The sequence below is a fragment of the Anomaloglossus baeobatrachus genome, unplaced genomic scaffold, assembly GCF_048569485.1.
Source record: "Anomaloglossus baeobatrachus isolate aAnoBae1 unplaced genomic scaffold, aAnoBae1.hap1 Scaffold_66, whole genome shotgun sequence".
NCBI lineage: Eukaryota > Metazoa > Chordata > Amphibia > Anura > Aromobatidae > Anomaloglossus > Anomaloglossus baeobatrachus.
Window position 1 is genome coordinate 766,210 of NW_027445030.1, and position 8,401 is coordinate 774,610.

The window sequence follows — 8,401 nt, forward strand, 5'->3', positions numbered from 1 at the left end:
CAAGGATGGCAAAGGGTGGCAGTGACGGAAAGTCAGGCAGCCTGTCCTGTCCTGTCCTGTCCGTCCGTCTTTTTGTATCATGAATTGGAAAGACTGCAAGGGGGAGGGGAGGTGCTTGGAGGAGGAGGAGTTATTCAGATTAATTGCAGTGGGCGGCGGCTGCAAAAAGCATCATTCTTCTTGTTTTTGCTCTGCAAAACAGCCTTTTCAAGGGTTGGCTTGGGTGACAAAATGTCTTCTGTAGGCGTGGGTTTGTCTCCCTCTCCCTAAGATGTGTCCGGTATAGGCCAGGGTGCCACTCAAGGCCGTAACCAATTCGGGTTATAGCTTCTCGGCCTTTTGGCTAAGATCAAGTGTAGTTTCGGAGGACGCTACCTTGGTCGGTACTGGAAGGTGCCTGGGATTGCACGTCTGCCGGCCTTGAGGAAGTGTGTGCGCCTTCTGGTGACACATAGCCCTCTTGTGCCTGGACGGTTCCCAGGCAACGGGAGGCGATCACCTTTGTTATTTTGAAGTCCTACTGATAAACAGAAAAAAAAAAAAATTAAATCTGTTCTTATCAGTTTAATATCTGATACGTCCCCTCTCTGGGGACCATATATTAAATGGATTTTTAGAACAAGGAGATGGAAAAAATCTTGCTCTGTCCACTCCACGCATTGACCTGGTATTGCAGTACCTCCAGGACCGGTGCACCCCTTCTTAACCCAGTTTCCAAAAGCAGAACTCAATTCACCTGATTCAAATGAGCCCCATTAGTGAATTGAAAGAAAGCAAAAACTTTATATGCACCTCAATTTGGCCAATTCACTTTTCACACTTTCACCCTTTTTTTTATCTTTCACACCTTTTACTTGCTTTATTGATGCAAAAGCTGTGCCAAATAGCAAACTCATCTCCACTCAACTTGACCAACTCTGCTATGTCCCGTGCAGTATCTTATTCTCAGTCTTATCTAGATCATTTGCAATTGAATAGAATAGATCCCTTTTGGACACATTGGATTCAGCTGCTGCAGTGACTGCAGGTGTTAGAAGATGCAGACTTGGCATCAGGTGCTGTCTATCAGATTCCACTCCAATTAAAGCTTCCATTGTTTTTCGGTGTTTTCTTTGAGCAATGATGATGTCTTTAGTGATCTGTTGGCTCCCTCTCCTGGAGGAAGAGTTTGCTTGCTCTTGGACTTTCAAAAAGAGAGGTCATGATAGACATTTAGCTTCTGAGCCCAATTGGGGACAGTCATGGGTGATGAATGTTTTGCAACCTGCTGCGAAGCCTGATACCGCAATATAAGGAACGTCAAATACTAAGAATGGGCGGCCTATGAAAGAATTAGTACTTTCATTAAGCATACTTAAACGGCTAATTGGGAATAGACAAACTGTAAAAAGCCCTCTGAGAAAGCCCCTCTCTAACCTTTGTTAGTAAGCTTTTCTGTAGTCTGCCTGTTGATGTATTTTCCGTTTGAACAGTGCACAACATGAAGTGACGGAACACTGGCTTGTCACAATGTCCCCCGCTGACATCACGATAGCGCTGCTGCCTAGAAAGCCAGCTGCGCAGCAGAAGTTGCTCTTTGGGTGGGATGGTGGGCTAATGTATCTATTCCTGCTTGGTGTGAGTTTGACATGATCTAGAGCAACGAGTTCCAGTGGCTAGCGGTTGATTATTGGCTGTAATGGGGCTTTCTGGCTGGTGCCAGCCTTTCTTCTTAGCACACAGGAACCACAATCCCTACACCATGCTTCGATGGATTCTCTCATCCCAGCCCAGTAAAACTACATATTTCACACAGTTATAAGCAGCCCATGGGCATTCACCTGGATTAAAACCCATAACAGCTCATAGACCAAACAATCAATCTACCACTGGACCAAAGACAGGAAGCTAAATCCACTGCCTGCGGTAACTAACTTAATCCTATAGTCTACTCACACAACAAACCCAAGAGAAAGGAAAAAAACATGGCTTCGATTATCCATCCAATGAAAACGCATAACCATTGTGAGCCATTGGACAATGCAATTGCACACATGGTGACATGGTGCACGGCCCAATGAATCAAGTCTGTACTTCATATTCACGGTTTAAGCCCTTGGGTTCTAATGTGTCCAGAGTACATATCCAGAAAGATTCCCTTTCTTTGTGCTAAGCACAAGTCAACAATACGTTGTAAGCAGATTCTATTACCAGTCCCACACCATTTTGTGACGCATAATCGCACAGTGGCCCAATTAAGATTCCAAGTCATCGAACATGTCCCAGCCATACGCAGAGGAGGCGATAGAATTAGGAAGCTCAAAGAAAGGGAATCTTTCTGGATATATACTCTGGGCACGTTGGAACCCAAGGGCTTAAACCATGAATATGAAGAACCGACTTGATTCATTGGGCCGTGCACATTTTTTCTAACGCCCGGTTCTTTTTCGTGTTCACACTATATATGGCTCCAGTATGTATGGAGTTCCATTCTTCCTTGTTTTTTATTTGTCATGTTTGTCTGATTACCTTGTCTAACAGTTTTTTCTCCCCTTTCTTTACCTTCCAGGTTCCCATAGTCACGTGAAATATCCCTGTTGCACTTGATTACGGCTCACTATTCACTATAGGATGTCTTATATCTAACAACACACTCTCACCCATCAGCACTCTATAGGTTTGTATAAGGTATGCGCTTACACATCCGGTCCTCCATAGGTATTTCCACTTATGTAGCACTATCCCTATGATCACTCATAACTCATACCCTTGTAGTCAATTACAGCCTCCTCTCTCCCCTCTCCCCTTCTCCCTTTCCATCTATAATTTTGCCAGTACAATATTAGTTTACATTAGGCACACACTCACATATTCCTTTCCTTAGTGACTTATTGTAATTCACATTCGCATACAATTCTCTATGCCTGCCCCATTACTACATTCATACCTACTTGACCCTATCCTGATACCCCTTGTCTCACCTTGTTGGTCCCTACACCTGTTATCATCTCCTTTCCTGTGTCTGTCTTGTCACACAACACATTTTAGCATATCCCTTGTGCTCCTTATTACCTGTCCTGCCTATTAGAATTATGTCCATTATGTCCATGCATGGCCCAATGAATCAAGTCTGTACTTCATATTCATGGTTTAAGCCTTTGGGTTCCAATGTGCCCAGAGTATATATCCAGAAAGATTCCCTTTCTTTGAGCTTCCTAATTCTATTGCCTCCTCTACGTATGGCTTGGACATGTTCGATGACTTGGAATCTTAATTGGATCACTGTGTGATTATGCGTCACAAAATGGTGTGGGACTGGTAATAGAATCTGCTTACAATGTATTGTTGACTTGTGTTTAGCTCAAAGAAAGAGAATCTTTCTGGATATGTACTCTGGGCACATTAGAACCCAAGGGCTTAAACCGTGAATATGAAGTAAAGACTTGATTCATTGGGCCGTGCACCATGTCACCATGTGTCCAATTGCATTGTCCAATGGCTCACAATGGTTATGCGTTTTCATTGGATGGATAATCGAAGCCATGTTTTTTTCCTTTCTGTTGGGTTTGTTGTGTGAGTAGCCTATAGGATTAAGTTGGTTACCGCAGGCAGTGGATTTAACTTCCTGTCTTTGGTCCAGTGGTAGATGGATTGTCTGGTCTATGAGCTGTTATTGGTTTGAATGCAGGTGAATGCCCATGGGCTGCTTATGACTGTGTAAAATATGTAGTTTTACTGGGCTGGGATGAGAGAATCCATTGAAGCATGGTGTAGGGATTGTGGTTCCTGTGTGCTAAGAAGAGAGGCTGGCACCAGCCAGAAAGCCCCATTGCAGCCAATAATCACTTAATAACTTTTTCAACTTGTCATCATATGGGAGGCCTTCCATTCCTTGTAGTAGTCTAGTTGCCCACCTTTGAACTGACTCTAACTTCTGAATGTCCTTTTTAAAATGTGGAGCCCAAAACTGGTTCCCATATTCCAGATGTAGCCTTACAAGTGATTTATAGAGGTTGATCATCTTTACTTATCATTTAAAACTTTCAAACTGGTACACTCAACACATAAAGCCCCCCCCTTTTAAAGAGTAGTTTCCCTGTACCTAAGTGGGGGTCTACCTAGGTTGGAGCGAGTGGACCTTCGGGGTCCGGTGTCAGTGGTGACAGGCAGTGGGGCAGAGGGAACAGTCAGTTCCTCCTCCCTGCTATCATGTGGGGCAGGCGGAGGCGTAGGGGAGCTGGGTACAGGTACATCCCTGGGCACTGGCTCGCGGTTAACCGTTTCCATCATTTCTTCATCCACGGGTTGTGGGAACAGTATCACTGGAAGGATCACCGCACCGTTCTGTGTAGGCCAGTCTGCTGGAAAATCACCCATCATGGTGTGGATTACCTCTTTTTCCTTCTCCACTGGACTGGGAACTGGAGCCTCATCCGCTACTCTCAATGCTGGTGGGCACTTCTTCAGGTGGTCTCGGGAAACCGTGGCCAAAGTCCCCCCCTGGTCACGGCTGATCTGGTAGGCCTTCCCATTCTCCCATCCTGTGGGCTGGACTACATACGGGGTTTTTTCCCATTGATCATCCAGCTTGTGGGCCCTTCTTTTCCGCTTCAGCACTACATCCCCAGGTTGGAAGGAACCGGCAGGCGCCTTCTTGTTGAAGCACTGCTCCTGTTGTCCCCGACTCCGGCACAAGTTCTTTTCAACATACTCCTGGACCTGTCGGTACTGTGTCCTCCGCCGAGTGTCCCATTCAGCTGTCGACAGGAGTGCTTCTGAAGCTTCCAAGCCCATTTCCAGATCCACTGGTAGCCGGCCGGGACGAGCTCTCATCAGGTATGCTGGAGTGCATTTCGTAGAGCTGGAAGGGATGTTGTTGTACATATCGACCAGGTCAGGTAGCTTCTCCAGCCACAGGTTCCGCTCTTCCAGTGGTAACGTCTTGAGGAGGCCCAGGACCAAGTGGTTCATCTTTTCACAAATGCCATTGGTTTGGGCGTGGTAAGGCGTGGTCCGGATTTTCTTGCAGCCGTACAACTGGCAGAATTCCTGGAATACCTCTGCTTCAAAGGCCGGACCCTGGTCGGTAAGCACCCTCTCCGGGTACCAATGCGGTCAACAGAAATAAGCCTGGAAAGCCTTAGCAGCGGTGCGGCCGGTTAAGTCCTTAACTGGGACAACCACCAGGAACCTCGAGTAGTGGTCTACGATGGTCAGAGCGTAGGTGTACCCACTTCGGCTGGGGGTGAGCTTTACATGGTCAAGGGCAACCAGCTCCAGCGGTTGGTGTGTAATGATCGGGTGTAGGGGTGCCTTCTGGCTGGCCTCGTCCTTCCTTCTCAATGCGCAAGGGCCACATTCTCGGCACCAGGCCTCCACAGATTCCCGCATTCCACTCCAATAGAACCGCTCTCTTAACAACATCTCTAGCTTCTTCCACCCGAAGTGCACTGCACCATCATGGTATGCTTGCAGGACGGTGGGCACTTTAGCCTGGGGAATCACCAGCTGGCGGATCTTCTCGTGAGTCTTTGGATTAATCAGCTCGCGATACAACTTCCCCTGGTGTAGGTATAGCCGGGTCCGTTCTTGCCACAGACGTTGGGCTTCGGCAGGGGCAGCAGGGTCTATCCCAGCAGAACCCTGTTCCACTAGAGTCTTGACCAGGCGGACAGCAGGTGCCTGGTCCTGAGCTTCCTGCCAGTCCTGTCGGGGCAGCGGATCCAGGTTCACCCGTTGTTGGTAGACGTGCACCTTCTCAGTGAATGGCCGGTGAAATGCAGGCAACTCGATCTCTTCGAGGTCATCATCCTCTGGCCCCTCTTCCGACAGGTGGGGCATCCGGGAGAGTGCATTGGCATTGACGTTGGTACGGCCGGCCCGGTACTTGATGGTGAAATCGTAGTTGGCTAACCTGGTCACCCACCGCTGCTCCAACGCGCCCAGCTTGGCCGTATCTAGATGGGTCAGCAGGTTATTGTCTGTGTACGCGGTGAACTTGGCTGCTGCCAGGTAATGGCGGAAACGCTCGGTGATAGCCCACACCAGTGCCAAGAGCTCAAGCTTGAAGGAGATGTAGTTCTCAGGGTTCCTCTCAGTCGGTCGGAGTTTTCGGCTAGCATAAGCTATTACCTTTTCCCTTCTGTCTTGGACCTGGGATAGAACAGCCCCCAAGCCCACATTGCTGGCGTCGGTGTAGAGGATGAATGGGCGGCTGTAGTCAGGGTACGCTAGGATTTCCTCTCCGGTCAGGGCTGTTCTCAGCTGGCGGAAGGATTCCTCATGCTTTTCTTCCCACACCAATGGGGCTACTAGGGATCTACCACCCTTGGTCTGTCCTACGAGGAGGTCTTGCATGGGGGCAGCCATCTTTGTGTACCCCTTAATGAAGCGACGGTAATATCCCACCAGGCCCAGAAACTGCCTCACTTCCCTCACTGTGGTCGGTCTCGGCCAGTCTTGGATGGCGGTGATCTTCTCGGGGTTGGGGGCGACACCTTCCGCACCAACCACATGTCCTAGGTACTGCACTCTGGGTTTCAGCAGATGACACTTTGAGGGCTTCAACTTCATCCCATACTTGGCAAGGGACGCGAACACCTCGGCTAGGTGCTCCAGGTGAGCTTCATACGTCTGTGAGTACACAATCACATCATCCAAGTACAGCAAAACGGTCCCATAGGCAGTCTTCTCTCGGTCTTCCGGTGCCACGGCCACCTGCCAGTACCCGCTGGTGAGGTCAAGGGTGGAGAAGTAGTTAGCGGTTCTCAGCGAGGCCAGGGACTCTTTGATGCGGGACAGAGGGTAAGCATCCTTATGCGTTATCTGGTTAATCTTCCGGTAATCCACACACATCCGCATGGTGCCATCCTTCTTCTTAACCAGCACCAACGGAGCGGCCCAGGGACTACAGCTGTCAGTAATAACCTCTGCCTCCTTCATGTTCCTCAACATGTCTTTGGCGCATTGGTAGTGCGCAGGGGGAATAGGCCTGTATCTCTCTTTAATAGGGGAGTGTGTACCGGTAGGGATGTGGTGTTGAACCCCTTTAATCTGCCCAAAATCTAGAGGGTGCTTGCTAAAAACCCGCTCATACTCCTGTACCACCCGGTATACCCCTTCCTTGTGGTGTATGGGGGTATCATCAGTGCCGACATGTAGCTCTCGATACCACTCGCCTAACTCCCCCAGGGATGAGTGGGAACCGGCAGCAGGCGGTGTGACCGGGGGAACGGCTTCATGGATCGTGTGGGGATCTAGAGTGAACAATTTGGCAAGGGTAGCGTACCGGGTGGTGCATGAATGCACACATATTGGTTTTATAATCTTATTGTATTACTTTATATTCTTATTTCACTTGTGCATATCTCCACCATAATCCTGGCTAAGAAATATAGCTTTTTTTGGGGTACACAGGTAGTAAGGTCTTCTTTCTATTTCTTTAGGGGTGATATAGCCTGGTGGAACTCTAGACCTCTAACATTATATATGCACCCTTTTTCTTTATGGTTCTTGGACACCTTATAACATTCTTCCATACATATATATCTTTCTCATAAATTATAAATAATTAGGCATTTTTATATATTTTATTTACATTTTCATAAATAACTTTTTACAAAGCATGGGGGACATTCTCACATACATATAATTTTCATGTACGCATTCTGAAAATTTACGCATAAACCGTACACACTCCTTTTTGTAACAATTTCTATAACTCATTCGCTGAACTCTCATCCCGGATATTCATTCTTACACCGAATTTCCTGTTATAACACAACATTCATGATTTTTATTCAATTTATTTTTATTTTTTAGGTTTATTAGTAGTGATGAGCGAGTACTAAAAAGCTCGGGTGCTCGAAGCTCGGGCCGAGCCTCCCAAGATACTCGTGTACTCGGCCCGAGCACCGAGCCCAATGTTATCCTATGGGAGACCCGAGTATTTTTGTGAAATGACCACCGGCAGCATGTAGAAACCCTAAAAATGGCACAAAAGTCTCCGAAGAGTGCTCAAATGACATGGCAACAGCATGGGGAAGACCCCTTGAAGCATTTATCACTCAAAAGTCACAGCTGTGAATAATTTTGTCCACGTTTTACGCCATTTTTACGGACTCACCAGAAAACCTTCCAAAATGACACCAAAATGATTTTTCATAGCGGAAATGTTAAGGGCACATACCCAATAGTGAGATAGAGCTAATGTATGTTACTTTTTGAGATCAATACATGAAAGATTTTACGTAAAACATTGTGTGGCACTCCGATGTCCCTGAGAAGAGACGTGCATAAAGGCCTCTGAGTCTAATGTGCCCATTTTGAGGAACTGAGTCTTTGTAGTATTTTCCTTTGCCAGGGCAGTCCAAAATTGTGAGGTTCACCAATGCCCCTGCATACAGACGTGCATGATGGCCTG

At 47.4% G+C, this 8,401-nt stretch overlaps 1 pseudogene; it reads left to right on the forward strand.

The window, feature by feature from the left end:
* Positions 1-494: 494 nt before the first annotated feature.
* LOC142286498 (U2 spliceosomal RNA) lies at positions 495-701 on the forward strand (annotated as a pseudogene).
* The last annotated feature ends 7,700 nt before the right edge of the window (positions 702-8,401 follow it).